The sequence below is a fragment of the Thamnophis sirtalis genome, unplaced genomic scaffold, assembly GCF_051295495.1.
Source record: "Thamnophis sirtalis isolate CommonGarterSnake01/CBP01778 unplaced genomic scaffold, rThaSir2_p1.2 scaffold_1, whole genome shotgun sequence".
Classification (NCBI taxonomy): Eukaryota; Metazoa; Chordata; class Lepidosauria; order Squamata; family Natricidae; genus Thamnophis; species Thamnophis sirtalis.
The window spans coordinates 17,096,466-17,116,884 of record NW_028261381.1 but is presented as its reverse complement, the minus strand read 5'-3'; positions in this window follow the sequence as shown (position 1 = coordinate 17,116,884).

Genomic DNA, 20,419 nt, shown 5'->3' with positions numbered 1-20,419 from the left:
GACTGACAAAGATAATCCAATATGAACCACCATATTTGGAAAAAAATATCCCTTACTGAGGAAGCCTTCACTCGCTTAAATCTTTATCATCACAGATAAAGAGATTCTATTTCAACAAGAAGAATTGGCTACTAGAAGATTACAAGTATGTGCAAATATTATTTCCATAGATATAACTCAGTATGTGACGGATATCCTGGGAAAACAGGCAGAAGGGAACAAGAAGACTGCTTTATATAAAATAATTTAGATGTGCCTCTTTAATATTCAGCATTATAGCTAAGACCATTTCATAAAACAACACTTGGGTGCCACAATCCTATGAATTCATTGGAGTACTTTAGGTTGGAGCATTATGTTTTCATATAATCCTTTGGCAGAGAAGAAAAGAGAAAGAGGCAATTATATTGCCTTTCCCTTTTTATCTTTCCAAATGTAAAATAAAAATAAAGTGAAATAAAAATCCATCTAGACCTGCAATAAGAAGTAATACATTTAGTCAATTCTGTGTTTAATGTACAACTTTGACTGTGACAATCAAAAGGGATATCAAGGGATCATGTAGCCAAGGGGATGATATCCTGAAAACCACAGAATTGTCACTTAGGTTTCGAAGATATTTGTTAAAAAGTCACAAACAATCCTGCTGCACATTCTAACTGCACTCTGTCAAAATTATGCCTACCTGCAGATATTTCTTGTCAACATGAAGAAGATGAGGCTTAAAGGGATAGGATTAAAACAGATGTATCCCGTTACTATCCATCACCTGTTCCTTCTCTGTTTTAAAAGGGCTTGTGTATTTGCAGTTGCTTTATGTGTGCCATTTTTAATAACAAAATTATTGCCATTCCCATGCCCTGTATTTCATCTCTCTCTGACTTTAAGATTTATTGTTCTCCTGGTCATGTGGTTTGAGTGCTTCAGAATAACCAGACAGAGAGATGTAATTTAGGATAAAATTTAATTTGTCTGATACCAGTTCAAAATAGCTTGTGGTTTTAAAAGGTGTGAATCGTTAAGGTGTCCCAAGGCACTTCATACTTCCTACAACATATTTCTATAGCTGCCATCTGGCGTTTAATAATGTGTATGCTTTCCTTGAATAAACATTTTCTTAATTAATGTTCCCATACTTTTGTTTGTAGGATTAACTCTACATTAAGCTGTAGTTGTAACTAATAACTAGAAGCACAGTGGCTCACATGGTTAGGATGCTGGCTTGACAAGCAGCAAGCTCATATTCAAGACCTGAATGCTGCCATGGAGTGGGGTGAGCTCCCATCCTTCGCTCCAACTCCAACATGAAAGAAGCTCAACTGGCCATCCCTGGGACAATGGTGATGTCACCAACTAATCCTTTCAACCTGCCTTGGTGCCTCTGATGTGAGTGCGATGAGAACTAATAATTTAGACAGTGACTTGAAAATATAGTGTGTGTGTGTGTGTGTGTGTGTGTATGTGTGTGTGTGTGTGTGTATTATATATATATATATATATAATCTTTATTGTCATTGTACTTAAATACAGCGAAATTGGTTTTAACCTCACTGGTGCAAAATTATAACAGAAATGAAAAAAGAAAGAAAACTAGCGTGTGCATGGAGTGATAGTGGTTATATTTAAAACTCTCACAGCCAAAGGATAGAAACTATCTTTAAACCTGTTTGTTCGGCTGGCTATACTTTGATGTCTTCTGCCTGATGTAGAAGTGCAAAGAGACACTGACCAGGGTGTGAATCATCTCTGAGTATCTTCCTTACTCTGCTAAAGCAGGGAGATCTGGAGATGTCATCCAGTGGTGTCAGAGGGAAACCAATGGTTTCTTGTGCCGAATTGATCACTCTCTGTAGGGCCTTCCTGTCCGCAGCTGTTAAACCATCATACCATACTGTAATACAATATGTGAGGACACTTTCTATGGTGGATCGATAGAAAGAGGTCATCAGCTGTTGTTCCACCTGATTTTTTCGCAGGACTCTAAGGAAATGAAGTCTCTGTTGGGCCTTTCCAATCACGAGGTGAGATCTTGACTAATAAACACTCCCAAGAATTTAAAAGAGGAAACCCATACACACACACACACACACACACACACACACACACACATATACACACATATACACACACACATATATATATATATATATATACATATATATATATATATATATATATATATATATATATATATATATATATATATATATATATATATATATATATATATATATATATATACACATATATATACATATACATATATAATATTTCCTTATTTATGTGAACTAATCTATACTATTAGTCTTGTGTGAACTCATCTATATTATCAATTTTGTGTACTAAAAATGATGAACCCTAATTTTCATAATGCCGAACAATACACAAATCAAACTACAGCTACCTTTTGGCATTTCCAGTTTTCCATACTTAAATATGGACATTTAGAAGAAGTGTATACTGAAATGTAAAAAATTGTGATGCAGAAATAGGATTCTGTTGAAAGAAAATGAGAAAAAAAATGGGGGAGAGAATTTGAAAATAACTGATCCAGCCATCACTGTCTTCTAATTTGCCATAAATATATAGCTACTTTATATACAGCACAGAATGATCCATTCATGCCAGTATTGTATGCTTTAAGTGGTTTTCTTATTCTAAGCTGATGGCTTTCTCACCTCATCATGCTCCTCTTACTAAACAAGACCAATTAGTGTTCTTAGGAGATTACTTTAATAATGATATATACCTAATTTAGGAATAAGCACTTTGTTGTTGTTTTTTTACAGTACTCTAAATATTGCCTCCTCTTACGCGTACTGTTTGCTGTCAGATTCTGGTCCCACGTTCAGTCCTAGCAAAGATCCTTGCTGTCCTTTGTGGGGCTCAGAACCAGGGCTCAGTGGGATTTGTTTGGCATTTGGAAAAAGTTCCAAGCAATGCCAGGGCTGTAAAATACATGCAAATATTGAAAGGACACTTCAGAACTTTGAAACTTTACTTGCAGCCCATCATAGTTGTATCCCTGACTTCTTCATGCAAACCACAAATATATTTTTCTTCAGAAAGAAACTGCCTGTAATTCTGGCACCTGTAATTTTAACTATTGAAACAAATCCCTACCCCATAGACACCCATTTCATTACTGTAGAAAGTCAGCACCCACCCCTCTCCTAGAATATTTTAGGAAATATTAAAAAGGCAGAATATTTTCCCTAGAAGAGAAATAGAAATCTTAAAACAGAAACGCAGCCCACAGCTCCCTGCGCCCAGGGAGTTATCTACAAGACAAAAGACTGGGCCAGCTGATCTACAAAACAATAGACCTTCACCCTCAGGACATAATAGGATCAGCCCTCTACCCATCTATCAACAGAACTCACCACATGGCACCTGGGGAGATTGCACCTCCCAGCATGGTTCAACCAAGCTTGGGATTCAAGACAGCCTACGAAGTTACCCCTGCATGGCCCCATGCAGTGGTGGGTTTCACATTTTTTTGGAACCTACTCTGTGGGTGTGGCCTCATTTGTGGGAGTGGCTTTCCGGCCATGTGACCTGGTGGAAGTGGCTTGCCAGCCATGTGTTTTCTTTCTTTCTCTCTCTCTTTCCTTCTTTTTGTCTCTCAGTCCCTTTTTTCTTTTTTTTCTTTTTTTTTCTTTGATCTCTCTCTCTCACTCTTTTTCTTTCTTTTTTCTTTTTTCTTTATTTGTTTCTTCCTTCCTTTCTCTTTCTCTCTCTCTGTTTCAGTGTGTGTGTGTGTGTGTGTGTGTGTGTGTGTGTGTGTGTGTGTGTGTTGCAGTGGTGGGTTTCAAATTTTTTTGGAACCTCTTCTGTAGGTGTGGCCTGCTTTCTGGGTCCACTGGTGGAACCTCTTCTAACCGGTTTGGTAGATTTGACGAACCGGTTCTACCAAATAGGTGCGAACTGGTAGGAACCCAACTCTGGCCCCATGGGAGTTTGACAACCAATCAGAATACATTTATTTCACAGGAACAGGAAGCAAGTTCAAAGCCCAAGAGAGGGTGTGTGTGTGTGTGTGTGTGTGTGTGTGTATCATACCCATGTACTCAATTGTTCAGGACCTCAAACCATGTGATCCTGCCCACCATTAAACCATCTTTCCAAACAGATTCCATGTTTCCAGTGTCTTTCCCCCCCCCCCCTTGGAACTGAACCCAGATGGATGTTTCTTCCAACATTACCATATTTTGTTTTTATTCCTTTTTTCTGATTTCTAAGCCTTCACAATTTTCCTCTAGAAACAGTCCGGGTGTTATCTGATCCTACCTCATAGTACAGATTGCATTTGGTCTGTTCACAATGAAATGCTAATCATAAGTTCCAGGTAGCACCCCTTAATTCTCAGAGATGTTATACTAAGACTTTTTTTTTTTAAAAAAAAATCCAATTTGCAAATAATGTTGGCTGCCATTTAAAAAGAAATATTCCTTTAAAGTATCTGGAATACAAACTGATATAGCACTTGGGCTTTATTATAAGTATTAAAAGACTGTATTACCTACAGGCAACTTGTGTAAACCCAATTATAAAGTCAAAGAATATTCTGCATGGGGATCTGTAAATGATGAAAAACTGGCCATGCAGAATTGTTTCTGAAAGTGCGTATGCAGACATACAAGAAAGCAGTGCCAGAAAAGTGTGACACTCTTAGAATATGCAATGCATTACTTGAAGGGAAAAGGGGTGGGGGGGGTGGGGAAATCAATGAAATATGCAAGTCAAAGAAACGTATAAAGTATTGGATACCCACCAGTGTGTGTGGGAAAAGATTAATGAGATTACAACAGCAATTCTGTTAAAGCTGTACTGGTTTCATAAATTGGGCCTAACCCATTTCCATAGCACATTATTCTCACCCCCACCCCACCATTATATTTAAGTAATATCCATATACAGTGAGTCAGTGGTGGGTTGCTATTTTTTTTTAATACCGGTTCGGGCGGGCATGGGCACGCCACACTTCTGCACATGCGCAGAAGCATCCAAGTCGGTGGGTGCAGCCTCCTGCCACTGCTACTACTGGTTCGCCTGATCCGGGCAAAACCAGCAGCAACCCACCTCTGCTGTGAATTTACTGCATTTAATACATATCTAGGAAACAAGACAAAGGTATTGGATTAAATAAATGACAAAATAGCAGCAATAATATTGTGGTGTATGAGATGTCTAAGCAAGTTTTAGTTGCAGGCTGTCAAATATATACACCAGTTTGTCTACATGCTGACTTGGGAATATTAGAATGACATTTTAGGTTGTAAGATTTTATTTCTCGTGATACCATGTACTTCTACATCTTTAGTTTAGAATTTTGGAAATAAAAATGTGGCAGAATCCAAGGAGCATTGATCATTAAATAGTATTTTATGCCTATGTCAGCAGGTCTTCTGGACTGGATTTGCTCATCTGACTAAGCAGTATGTTAATATTAAAGCCAATCTATTGAAATGTTAAACAAAGGAACCACAGTGAAAATCAGAATGAGTTGGCAAATAAAGGCTATATTTGCATATTGTGTTTTTTTTTAAAAAATCACTCTTGTCTTTGCTGCAGTTTCTTTTTCTGCAAGCAATACATTTTCAATTACGTGGTTTATAAGAGAATTTCATAAACCACTTATTCTTGGAAAGTTGTGCCAAAGACTCCCACTCTCCCACAGGGACTTCATTTGTTCTTTGGAGTAACTCATCTGGTTTGTTTGTCTTTAAGAAAAGTCCAAACATTAGACCAGAATAAAGAAATGAATAAAGATTATCTGACACACACACACACACACAAACAAACAACTACAGAGGTCATTGGCTAAGATGATGTTATCTCATGGAATGTTAATAATAAGTACAATCTATGGAATAGAATCATGAACCCCAAAAGCCTGATCTATAAATGCAGCTGGATTAATACAGAGGTGAAGTCAATTGGGAGAGTAAATTTTGTATGTTTATTATACTTGTATGCCGCCCTATTCCCGAGGGACTCAATTTTGTAAAAAGTATATGTATACCTAGGTTTTAAAAAAAGAGTTTTGAATGAAAAAAGCTCACTGAAAATTCTATCCCCTATTTGTGAGAATATTTTAGTTTTCACTTGACTAAGCAAAAGATGGTGTCCTATTCTTATCTACAAGCAGTTATAGAAGACTGGAGGTGTTCCTTCCTGGTTTTTGTTATATGCAGAAGACTCTTGCATGATGACTCAGGAGTTGTTGTTGGCACATGCTCTTTGAAACCTGACTATATAAGAAGACACTTGAGCCACAACATTCTTGGCGGGGGGGGAGGAGTGTGTGGAAGATATATTTCCCCCTCTGACTCGAGATATAGGAGAAGATTCCTTATATCTGAAGGAACTGAAAATCAAGATGGTGCCTTCATAGGAGAACCAATTCAGGAGTGTGTTAGGCGTGGGTCACTGCCGGTTCCAGCAACCCAGGCGCCAAGTTACTACGGATTCGGCTGAATCAGTCCAAACTGGTTGAAACCCATCTCTCTCTCTGTCTCTGTCTGTCTCTCTATCTCTGTCTCTGTCTCTCTCTCTCTCTACTATATCTATCTATCTGTCTGTCTGTCTGTCTGTCTGTCTCTATCTCTTATCTATCTATCTATCTATCTATCTATCTATCTATCTATCTATCTATCTATCTATCTATCTATCTCTGTCTCTCTGTCTGTCTGTCTGTCTATCTATATCTATCTATCTATCTATTTATCTATCTATCTATCTATCTATCTATCTATCTATCTATCTATCTATATCTATTTCTCTCTCTCTCTCTCTCTCTCTCTCTCTCTCTCTCTCTCTCTGTATCTATCTATCTATCTATCTATCTATCTATCTATCTATCTATCTCTATCTATCTATCTATCTATCTATCTATCTATCTATCTATCTATCTATCTATCTATCTATCTATCTATCTATCTATCTATCTATCTATCTATCTATCTATCTATCATCTATCTCCAACAGTTAGTTGTGCTGTAAACTCTGCAACACTGGATCGGATCAACTTACTACCTCACTTATTTACCAGGCCATTCTGGAGCCATCTGAAGGCTTCTTTCTCAACAAAATGTACCTTACAGGGTAGCTGTTGGGAAACCAAACTGAACAAGTGAGAATTATATAAATACCTTTATCAAACAAAGAAGCAATACTAACTAAAAGAGTGGGAAGAGAGACATGGTTGAAGGTTGCACAGATATGCATAGAAAGTAACAAAAGCCAGACAGGGAAAAACTCAGATGAGATAAGAAAATGAATGAGAATATTGTACAGGGCAACCTTATTACAAAACAGAGAGAAAAAAGATGGTGACTTCACAGTAATGTATATCTTCTGTTTCCCTGCCAATGGTGGTTGAGGAACTGGGCACAAAAAAAGATCAAGCAGAGTTTTTAAAAAGAGGAAAGTGGTCCAAAGTCACTGGGAACAGGTTGGAACAGCCAAATAGAGAATTAAAGAGGGAACAAAAGAAACTGCAAAGCATTTAGAAATGAAGCATAGCTGAGAGTAATGTATATTTGTGCTTTTGGGTTGTTGCTTCCCGTTGCTTCCCTGGAGCTGTCCTTCAATTTCCTTGGAAAGGTTTTTTGGAAGTAGCTTGCCCTTGCTTTTTTCTTCTTAAGACTACAAGAGAGGAACTGGTCCAAGATCATCAAGTTCACTTTGCCTAAGGCAGGGCCAGAATCTCCTATCATGTGTGGCATCACCTGTTCCTTTTCTGGGTTTCTGGCGTGCATGTGCACATGACGATCAGCTGGACTTTGGGCGTGCGGCCGTGCCAGAAACTGGAAGAGCTGGTCTTCCATTTTCTGGCTTGAGCATGCGTATCAGCTAGCTGATTGGCGCATGCGCGGCAGTAACCAGAAGACTTGCTGGCCAGCATACATGCGTGTGCTGGAAACCAGAAGTTCATTTTCTGGCATGCACATGTCCCCTGGGCAGCTCCTCTTCCTGGTTGCAGCCCAGACGAACATGTGTGCACGAAGTGCTCCCTTTTCGCCACTCGGCACCAAAAAGGTTAGCCATCACTGCCTTAATCATTGCACTAAGCTATATAAATAAATAAGATAAAATACAATAGTGGGAATACTCCGACACAGTTTAGAAATATGAGGGGGGATTACTTTGTTAGGCTGTCATCTAATAAGCACATTTTGGGAAACCAAAAGATCAAAGGAATTCAAAGCTTAGCTGCACTGGTCCTCACATTCCTACGGGTCTCAAGTAAGCAGAGGTCTTTGAACTGATGAAAGGACTCCACAGAAGGAGCTGCAGGTGGGCAGCCAGAAGAAGAGTTTCAATGCTTTGCGCTTTAGAAGAGTTAGTATATGGAGAACTGGGCATCTCTTCTCTTCCTCTCAGGGGCTGTGCAGTATTCCAGTAACAGATGTGGCCTGGTTTTGGCAGCAATGGAAAGATTCTGTCACTGCTGGTTCATATTTTATTAAATGGCTGTTGATGATTCCCTGGGAACAGTACAAGTTAAATTCCCTTAGTCATTTCTCTCTCTCCCTGCCCAGTTACATGTAGCTGCAAAGTGGAGTGTTTCTACGTTCACTGGGAAAAATACCAATGCCAAAATGCTCTGTGCAGGTTTCCCACCCCATCATTCAGTTACTCTCGAAGGGGACATGAAATGACATTAAGAGTTAGTGTAATGACAAGGCTCATCAATCCAGTTTTCTGTTTAACGTATGCAACTGTGTATCAATCTCAGTCTTACATAAGCCGAACAGCGATGGGAGGACAGGGAATAAAATTTGTGCGGTGATGTTTTGTCCAATTGATGGTACTTTCTTCAGGGAAAGTTAAAAAAAAAGAAGAAGTGAAGGGGAAGGATGAGAAAGGAAGTGCTGTTGAAAAGGAAGTACTGTTGAAGAGAAAGGAGAATACATGAATATGAAATTGTTCTTCAAGGGGATTGAACAGACATTTTACTAAATGCTCTTTGCAGATATGGCCTAATTTTTCAACAGTTGAAGAACACCTCCACCCTCAATTTTTTTAAAGAAAATTTGTCACAACTACATTTTGTAAAGCTCTTCCTTGAATTACTCTTAGAAATAACTGTTGAGATTAAAAAAGTATTCGTGCCAAAACCAGATGAATTGTCCTAGCCAGTAGAGTGATTACTGTGCTGGATGAGGACTGGAGAGAGATCAATGAGCTTCTTCATCAGTGGTGGGATCCTGCCAGTTTAACAACCAGTTCAATGATCACGTGCTTCGTACACAAGCACCAGCAGTTTAACAAAACTTACCTCCCACGTTACTTCTGGGGAGTAACACAGCTGAGGCACGGCAATCCGCTCTGCCACGCAAATCAGCTGAGAGGATAAAAGTAAGTAAAGCTCAGGGGTGGGTGGGTGGACCAATCTGATTGTCATAGCAAACCAGTTTGCTACCCAGCTGATCGTTGTAGCTACCGGTTCTCCTGAAGTGGTCCAAACCGACTGAATCCCACTCCTGTTTCATTCAGTTATGAACTTACTGGATGATCTGAGCCAATTACTATCTTTCTCTGTTACTTCAAAGGGTGGGCTGGGAATAAGTGCTATGTTATGGCTTAAGCTTGGAAGGAAAAAGGTGGTATACACTATGAATATGGCATCCAGCGATATTTTGATTGCAAAACGAAGAAAATTATTTCATGTATTTGCTTTGTGGGTACTTGGTTATCCAATTTCACTCATCGTCTAGAGATAGTCACTATTTTAGTAACATTATCTGCATACTTCAAGTAGCATCTGAGCAAGAGAAAGCACATTCAGTAACAATGATTCCCATGGTAAGTATGTGCATTATTTCAGCCTGAAGTTGCAATCGGATGTGCACGTAGATTGGATTACATCTCAGTTTGATGGGATCCAGACTGAATTTAGAATTTATCATGAATTTATCATGAATTAATGGGTCAGTAATTTAAGACCTATGGATTTAAATGAACATAATTTCAGTTATGAACCCAATTTACTAAAATCAATTGTTTATGAATCATTAGATATGGAATTTGGCAATCAATAGTTTATATACTAAATTAGGCTCTTGAAGGGTAAGGAAAAGTAGCACTAAAATACATTTGTTAAAGCATATCATCATGATGAAATCATTCTGATAAATGTCCTTCTTTTTCATTATGATGTGAAAATGTAAGATAATGTTTTCTCTTCTGTTTATTTGGTGGAAGAAGTTAATAAAATATATTTAGGAAGCCATTAAATTATTTCATGTCTCTGGTCATAAGACACTGATGAGTCTGTCTGTCTGTCTGTCTGTCTGTCTGTCTGTCTGTCTGTCTGTCTGTCTATCTATCTATCTATCTATCTATCTATCATCTATCTATCTATCTATCTATCTATCTATCTATCTATCTATCTATCATCTATCATCTATCTATCGTCTATAATTTTAATAGCTCATTCAAGCCCCCTTTAGCCACTAGATCTATCTCTATGACTATCTAGATTTAGATGTCATAGAAGCACACTCCTTGTGCTTCTTATATTCCAGCATTCTGCAACATGGTACCTTACAAAAGTTTTGGAATGGAATTCAAAGAATTCCTACCCAATTTAGTCTTCTAGAAGTAAGCACGTCTTAGGCATTGTTGATCTGGGCCATCATAAATGATGCCTTGGAGGGTCTAAAATAGTGAGCCACTGAGGAAGAACTTCCCTGGCTCATGCAAGAACAACAAATTCTTTTGCAACTGCAATAAGGGGATAAATAGAAAGAGAGTGCTAAATTTGGAAGAACATAACTTTAAGGATGAGAAATAATGCCAACCCTGTATTTTCTCTACCTGAAGTTTTAAATTCCCAAACTAGGTTATTCAAGTGCAGATTGTCATGGACAAAGTGGGTGGTAATAAAATGGGGTTTGTGGGGGAGGGAGGACAGGCTATAACAACTTTCTTCGTTGTTCTCAGATATTTGGAGCAGGACTGTGGCATTTCTGAATTATGGCATCAATGACCATCGGATAACTAGATGCCTCAGTTTTGCTGACTAAACACATACCCCATATGGGGGAAAGGCTCTGGCTTCCAGGAACCATACTGTAGGTTCTGAGCATTTAAAAATGATGCAGCGCCCTAAAAAACGTTTGTTATAATACGATTTTCAATCATTAATGCTGTCTGATTTTTTTGGAGAATATTGCTTTTGTTTCAGCACAGGTCTGAGTTTTATCATATTTTAGTTCCAATAGAAACTTTTCTTGGACAGGCCATCGAATTTCCACTTGTTTGTTTTTTCCCCCAAATTCCTAGACTGGAATCTAGAACCCACTTTAAAGGGCTACTGTTCATTGGCGGCAACACCATCAAACTCCTTTTCTCTTCAGAATTTATTACCCTGACTTACATAGCTTTTGCAAAACTGGATATAAATATATATTTTTACATTTTCTCCAATGTGTAAACCTTAGGGATCATTGGGTAAACGTTTCTCGCTATATCTTAGAGGCAATGCTTATATTTCTGTAGTAGCAACATCTCTGCCCATTAAATTAAGCTTCTCCAATGCAGTGCTCAACTGTAAGCACAGCCTTATCTATGGCAGTCTTAGAAGAAAAAAGACTCTATTTCATGTCTATAGGTAAGTGAAGTAACAACCCAATTACATATGTAACATTACTCAAGTCATGCTCTTGGGGATAAAGAGGATTTTTTTCTGAAATCAATAAGGGTAAAGGAAGAGTATCCAGTCAGCATATTCAGCAGGTATTTTTTGTTTTTAGATCATAGCAAACTCCCCTTTCTTGAACAGAGCTGTAGACTTTGCTTCAATGCGTTTCAGGCTCATTTCCTTCATAAATAACTCCTAGAGTAGAACCTGATAGCCTTTTATAGTATTCCAATTTATCTAGTGCACATTTGAAGAGTTTCATGACATTTGATAATGGGAACTTGGCTTCACCGGAGGTTCAGTTATATCAGCTAAAGAAATCTGGCGGGGTAGGGGAAAATGTCATGGAAAGTCAGTGGCTGGCCTTTTTTTAAAAAAAAAGCCCCCAAATTTAGCAGGGGATGATGGTGAAAATGTCAAGGTACCCCCTTCTCCAATAACATAGAAGAATGCACTGGCAAAACAACATCAATGAATTGCAGCTAAAGTGTGGAAGAAGGAATTAATTTTTATTTTCCACTCCCTCTTCTTTTTTTTTTTTTAAATGTTTCTTAAATCTGCTGGCAGGGTCCAAGGTCTCAGTGGCACAGTAACTAAGCAAGAATGAATCTGACATCTTTCTATAATCACTCATGGTTGGGTCATCTTGTGTGTAGACTGTTGCAATGGACTTTACACCGGACTGATTTGGAACTTTTATGTCCATGTAACATCTCTGCTTAACGCGCTTCATTAGTTGGCTTCCAAGTGCAATTTAGGATGCTGGTTAACCACATAGCACCTGGTTATTTCAGGGACTCTGCTTCTTCTGGGATCTGATGCCCTACACAATGACACAAAATTAGCATGCTTCAGGTCCCAACAATTAAACAGTAGTAGTACCTGATGAGACCCAAGAAGAAGGTGTTCTCTGTCACAGTGCTGGCCTTCTAGAACAGTATCCCACCAATGATTCCAATGGTTCCAATTCTAATCTTGTCTAAATGAGTGTTGAAGATCTGACTCTTTCCTCACCTCCTGGGTTGGGAAGTGAGACTTGGGGAATTGTCAGATCCATGTATCTGCCATTCTTCGGTGAAAGAAGGGGTTTTGTGGATTTGATACATTCAGTTTCTCTTTCTTTTCTTTATATCCTAAGTAACTTATTTCTTGTCTTGTCCTTTTGTATAGCCTTTCACCTGATTTATAGCCATTGCCTGGTGCCTCAAATTTCTGGAAAGTTCTCACCTCTTGGGGAATGCAAGGGGAGAGGGCCATGTAGATTGCGATGCCAGAAGATGGTCCTGAGAAACTCATCTGTTTCTCAGAGACGCCAGTACAATAACATCTTCACACCTGCGGAGGATTTGCAGAATCCACATCAGACTGTGGGGCAGGGTTCCTAATTTCCTTTATCCTTCTTGTATGCCCTGAGGGTCCTCAGAGCCTGTTTTGAATTTTGACTTGCTTTCACCCCTTTTCAATGAAAGATTCCTTTTGAAATACAAAGTTTTCAAGAGTCTATGCTTTCTTGAAGGTGTGTGTGGGGGGCAGTCCTTACAGGAATATTTGGACTTGGAATGTAGAGAAATATTGCTCTCTTTCTCTGGACATTTATTTTTTGCTTGTTATGATATTTTTGTTTTTAATATTATATGCTCCCCATCATTATGGAATTGGTCAGCTTTAGAAATTTGACAAACAAACAACAAAAAAATAATAGGAGTGATTTAAGTTGTGGTCAGTCAAATTAGGGCTGAAACTGCAGCCCTGTAAAGCAGAATTGAAACAATTATCCAGTCTGCCATTGGCTAATACAATAGTAAACTCTTCTCCAAGAATTCCCAGTTTTCACCAGTCTTGCTTAGGAAAATTAGACAAGGCACAATTATGTGATTCTAAATTGGAAAAAGAGAGCCAGTTTGGTGTAGTGGCTAAGGCACCGGGTGGAAACTGGGGACCATGAGTTCTACTCCTGCTTTAGGCACAAAGTCAACTGGGTGATTTTGGGTCAGTTCCTCTCTCTAAGAAGGAGGCAATGACAAATCACTTCTGGAAAAAAAACTTTGTCAAGAAAACTCAGGGCCTAGACTAAGCAGTTTCTTATCCTGTGAAGAACCCTCCCCACCCCCCAAATGCGGAAGCCCAGCTATAAGGATAAAATTGGTACTTGGATGAGAAATCAATAGGAGATCCTAGGATGGGATCGTGTTGATTTTCAGTATGAGCCAAAAATCCAGCTGGAGGAAGACATTGGCAAACCATTTCCATATTCTCAGGAAAACCACATCGACACGTCCATGAGATGCCACCAGGAGTTGGCGTAAAATTGAGAAAAGTTTGGTTAGCAACAAATGCTAACGATTTGTTTGTTTGTGAATATTAACATCTTTGAATTGTTCATTTTTATCAGATGTCAATGCTTATCTCATGTAACCCAGGGGTTAGATTTCAAAACCACTCTTGTCCACGGCTTACACACTGCTTGTCCACAGCACAGATATTGATGAAGAAGGGATTTTTTGTATAAAGTTTTTCATTTGTTTTTCATTTTCATAACTTATAACCACATGTATACTATTACATAACCAACATTGTATTATATTATTAAATGTTTACATCAATTTATCTTACTATCAACTCCCAAAAACAATTATTGGCTCTTCTGTTCTCCATATATCATATTTGTACCTCATCCATCACTTTCTTCTCCCTCTCTCCTCCCCCTCCCTACCTCCTTTCTTCCCTCTTCTCTACTAGCAATAGCAATAGCAGTTAGACTTAGCCCTCTCTAAGCGGTTTACAGAGTCAGCATATTGCCCCCAACAACAATCCGGGTCCTCATTTTACCCACCTCGGAAGGATGGAAGGCTGAGTCAACCCTGAGCCGGTGAGATTTGAACAGCCGAACTGCAGAACTGCAGTCAGCTACTTCCCCTTCCTCTTCCCCTTCCTCTCTCCTTCTCCTCTCTCCTCTTTCCACTCCTTCTTTCTCTCCTCCTCTTTCCCCACTCTCCTATCCCTCTCTTCTGATGAAGAAGTTTTAAAAAGATTAAATGATCTTTTCAGGAGAGCAGGAACTCCCTTAACAACTACCCTCTATGGTAGGTGTGGCAAGAAATAATAATTGATCCCAAATCACACACTTTGGGCAAACCTCTCTACCAGTCTCAGTTGTTATGCGTGGCAATCAAGGATCAATAATCAGGGGCTCAGCATTTTTCTGATGAAACATGTAGAAATGCCTCCTCCACCAGCACCACAACCACCACCTCCTCCTCCTTCCTGGCATCATCTTGTTTTGTGTGTTTCTGTTTGTCGGAAGTAGAATTAGCCTCACTAAAGAAAAGTTGGCACATTGGTGCAGTTATGGGAATTGCTGGGATAGAGGACTTTTGGGGAGGAAGGGGGAGAGAGAAAAGTTGAAGAAAGGGACATCTGTGAGAGATTAGAACAAGAATGCAGAATCCTTTGAAGGTGCCTAGTAACACCAAGAATCCCATTGAAACTTACTGAACTTTAAGTTATAATTCAAGAGAAGGGTCAAATGATTCAGTATATGGGCTGTAAACGTATTAGTCTAATAATTTAACCTGAATTTCATCCCCTCTCCCCCTGGTTCCAGGTATTTCTTCATCCTAGTCTTGTTACTACCTTGTTTGAGCATAATAAGCCGTGTGATACCAGCGCACTGTTCATAAACCAGTCAAGTACAGCATGGGCTTGAAAAGGGCAGCTGCATATCCCCAATCTATGAGAGGTAATTTTGCAATATTTAACCCTGCAGGAATCCTGTTCTTTTAACATCTAAGGTAATTTTCATTTTCATTTAGAATACAGTAGTTCAAGCACAGGTTTGCCAAGGGCAAAGTGTATATGATGAGAAAGATTTGATAATATGATTTGCCAGGGTTTTAATGTGCAGCAATAGAGGCTTTCTCCTTTAAACATTTTATCCTATGCAGGCAGTCGTGGTCATGCAAACACAATTGGAACTGGAATTACTGTCACTAAGTAATGTGGTTGTAAAGTGGGACGGCATGTGTTCTGACTTAGGCTTCCCAAGGACATGAAGCAAACTCCTTGTCCCAATTAAAAAAAAAACCTTTTATTAATTTACTGTGAATTCTGCTCATTCACATCCAGCAAACTCTTTCGAAGGAGGATGTACAGTCACAGACCTTATCTGGCTTGGAGAACTGACAGGCCGATACCTGCAAAACTTGGCAAGGAGTCACAGAGAGTCAGGAAGCAATTAAGCAAATTAATTGTCTCGTGCAAAATCCACTCCCATTTTGCTCCTCTTTTATTTCCTCTGGGAGGGGCCATTCACCGTCCACCTGTGGCCTTTCTCCCAAGTTGACCCCTGTTCTTTATCTGTTCCCTTCATCTGGCAATCTGTGCATGCACACACTGGGAACAGGCTCCAGATGTTCATCTGCCTCACTGATGTCTGACTCTGAAGGCAGCTGATAACTGGCACTGGAATCTGGCCCCCTCTCTGCCTCCGACACAGAGCCCTTATCAAAGCCTTCCCCAGACTCCAGGACTGGCCCATGTTTGTCCCCAACCTTCTCACTGTTCAAATCTGCTGCCAGTTCTGCTGGCTGCTGGCAGGCCACAACACCATGTGACTGCATCACTAAGTGAGGGCAATCCTGGCAGTCCCATTTGCTGTTATAACTCCAGTTGTATGTGTCATTAAGCAGGAAGTGGAAGTTCAACAAGGTAAAGAGGTTGGGGATACTGCACAGGGGTGAAGGAGGCTTTGTATGAATATTGGGGGGGGGGAGAGTGTACCACAATGTGGTGTGAGTTCAGGGAGCCTGGGGAAAGAGAGAGTAGGGTGTATACGTGAATGTATGCAAGCACAGGGAGGTCAGGACTTCTTGGTCTGATTTTGCACTGAGACTGCAACAAGACTTTGAGTTGCAGTGAAGCCCCTGGTTTGGGCCACAATTTGTGGTTTTGGGAGCCCTTGGGCTGTCTTGTGGGAGTAGGGAAATCGCTGCGGCACAGCTTGGCGGTGTGCCCCTTCCACTCGCATCGCTGGCAAATTGCTTCACAGAAACAGCAGGATGATCAGATATGGTCTCATCCACAGCTGGCGCAGTGCAGAACTTGTGAATTGAATTTTCGCACTGGCTTTGTGTGGCTAGCGCGCATGCGGTAGCTGTTTTCCTCCTCGCTTCCAGAGCTGTCGGGTTCTGTAGTCTCGCGATGTACGCAGGTACTTTTCCATGCCTCCGGAGGTGCGCTGTGGCGCTGGAGGGTTTCCGTCGATTGACGGCTGATTCGGATGCTCTAGCTTCATCTAGTGCGATCTGCAGACAGCAGTTGGATTTAGCAAGTAGCCTCCTCTGCAGAGTGATGTCTCGTACACCACAAATTATGCAATCCAGAATCAGCTCGTCCAGCTCACGGAACTCGCAGTAGGCTGCAGCTTTTCGGAGCGTCACCACATACTCATTCATCGATTCGCCCTCCTTCTGGTTCCAAATGTTGAATTGGTGCCGGCGAACATATTTGGACGGCTTTGGCGCATAGTGGGTCTTCAGCATTTGTTGTAGTGCAGACCAGGACACTGCTTGGAGGGGGGTTGGTTCTGAGAGGTTTTTTGCTGTTTTGAACACTTCCCGGCCACACTAACCGAGGAACATGTTCTTTTTACGGGCTTCTGGAACGCCCGTGAGATCATTCGCTTCCAGGAAACACTTGAATTGTAGCATGTTTGATTCCCAGTGTTCGGTGGCTGGATCAAACGGAGTTGGTGGGGCGTGCATAGCCATTCTAGTTCTATCTGGTTGTTCCACGATGGCTTGCTTGATGCCGCACAGGGCTGGATGTACTTACAAGGCTTCATTTGCTCTCTTTGTTAGCCTAGTTGCCATCCAATCCCACCCTCGTCGCCAGTGTTTGATCGGGTAAAGGAGGCACACAAAGGCTTCAGTAACAACAGCTCTTTATTGCAAGTCAAGTAAACATCCGGCTGGGGAATGGTCGGGCAGCATCCCCTTTTAAAGGGATCTGTCAGACCTCTTGACCAATGGGATTCAACCTCTGTTCCTACTGGAACAGAGGACCTTGGTGGAAACCTCTGTCAGTCTGTCAGCAGTGGGGAATATCTAACACATTTGGCATACTGTGTGAAGCCAAGCAACTAGCCCGAGCAGAGATTGCTCCACATAAAAAGTTTCACCCAGTAGTGGGATTCAGCCAGTTTGCACCAGTTCTGGAGAACTGGTTGTTAACTTTTTGAGCAGTCTGGTGAACTGTTTGTTAGAAGAAATCATTAGGGCAGAGAACCAGTTGCTAAATTATTTGAATCACACTATTGATTTCATCCTATTTTAGGTAGCTCTGCATACCAGATCTGGTGTTGATTTTGTAGAAGCAGAACAGCAATAGGTCAATCCCTGCCCCCTGAAGCCCCCAATAGCAGCATTTTCAATCAGGAAAATTGGTGCAACTTAGTCCAATGAATTGCATCAAGAAATTGGGTAAGATTGGGGGAGGCCGGCAAAAGAGCTCTCAGTCTCTGAGGTAAGATTTTCGGTGCTTTCAGTTACCTCCCACCCACTCTGCAATTTTTGAGGCTCCATTTAACGCCTAGAATGCTTTGCTGGCTGCAGCAGCTCTAGCTGTGGATGAAATGGCGCACTTTCTTCAAAAGCCAAAGAGTGTGTGCACCAACCAGGAGAGAAAATAGGGGCACATGGATAATGAAAAGAGAAGGAAAGAAAGAAGATGCAGGTGAATGAATTCTTCTGTTTTTATACACCAATTAGGAAAGTAGAGGACACAGTAATGCTTGTGGCTTCCTGCTGCCAGCGAGAAAGGCATTTAGCTGGCAAGCTTAGAAGTCCCACCGTTTGCTTGAACGTGGAGTGCATTAGTACATTGTGTCAAGAAGCCATGATTTCGTGCGCTCCAGGATTAAAAACTAAAGGTAATGTTTTCACTTCATAAGTCTCTATTTAGATTTTTATAGAGCTCCCTAGGCTTAAAATTTGGCTTCCATTGGAAAATGCTTCTTACTTTCCAGGTCTCTCCATTTTAAAAACCCTTCTCACTTGGTCTATCATTTAGTGGGGCAAGTTCACCTATGGAACAAAATGAAAATGTATAATTGTAGCCATCTTTTAAAAGTCAAAATTAATACAGCTTCCTAAGTTCCATTAAAAATATCAGTGTGGGTGTGTACGTGCCTTTGTGCAGAGGTTGTAATCTAAAATATGCGTACACACCCACACATCCTTTTAAGTCAGAAAGCTGGTATGTTCTAAATTAAACAATACAACACAAAATGTGTCCAAAGAAACAGGCATTTTGACTATGGGGATTTATGACTACGAAATAAGGAGCACCAAATCACCAGTTATAAAAAAACAATAATGAAGGAAAAGCTTAGCGGGCATTTCCTGTATGACTACTAATTAAAACGACATAAGAAAATATGCTTAGGATTGCATGTCATGGTTACAATTTTGCTCAAATTGTTCCTGCATTCGGTTGAACAAACCAAAGAGACCATTTTCTGACTGTGACATTTGTGCACATTTTCATTCATAAGCCTGTCCTTTCCTGTTTCTGCACTAAGTGGCTTAATTTATTTATCTTTATAATTTGCATTAAAGTATACATGCTATTTATAAACATATTTTACTGGAAATTATTCATGATAGAGCACATTTCATGCTCTCTTATTAACTGCATGGGAAATTTGGAGTAATAGAGAACTGATTTCATTTAGAAAATATGGCGCAGTAAATGCAAAACTGAAGAAGATCCTCAAATCAGTAACCTTTGCACTGGAGTAAATGTGGATAGAATTAGATTGTGCTGGTAGTACAAATGTTATTCTTACTATAATGCTAACAGAGGAAGTATGGCGCATGGTTAAAAGCAGTGGCCTAGAAGCTGGGAGCCTGAGAGTTGTAGTCTTGCTTAGTCATGAAACAGCTGATTGATATTGGGCTAATCACGGTCTCTCAGCCCAGATCACCTCACAGAGTAGCTGTTTTGGGAAAAAACAAGGAAAAGCATTAAGTATATTTGAACATAGCCTTTGAACTTTGAGTCCCTTGGACTGCAAGGCGATGAAACCGGTCAGTCCTAGAGAAGATCAGCCCTGACTGCTCTTTAGAAGGCCAGATCCTGAAGATGAAACTCAATACTTTGTCCACCTAATGAGAAGGAAGGACTCATGGGATAATAGCCTAATGCTGGGAAGATTGAGGGCAAAAGAAGAATGGGATGACAGAGAATGAGGTGGCTGGATAGAGTTACTGAAGCAGTCAGCATAAGCTTAAATGGACTCCAAAGGTTGGTAGAGGACAGGAAGCCTGGAGGAACATTGTCCATGGGGTTGTGATGGGTCAGATATGACGTTGCAATTAACAACAACTATATATGCTACTAATGATCCAGAGTTTAGTCATTTGTACATTTCAGCCTTTTTAATACTTAGCATGACCTTCCTCATCTCATAAGAAAAACATGCACAATAACAGGCATGGATTTATAAACCATCTATCCCAATAAACTCATAACTCTACCCTGTCTTGATTGGCTGTACACAAGGAGGGTGGTAGTGAAAAATAATAGACTTGGCTGATTTAAGCTTGCTTTGGATGGTTTGGTACACAATGCTAATGAGACAAAGGTGTTAAACAAGATCAATTCATCAAAACAATTAAAGACAAGTACCAAATATTTCTTAAAGTGCACTTGATATTCTGACAATATATTTCAAATCCCTTGAGTGTTGAGGAACAAACACTCCTG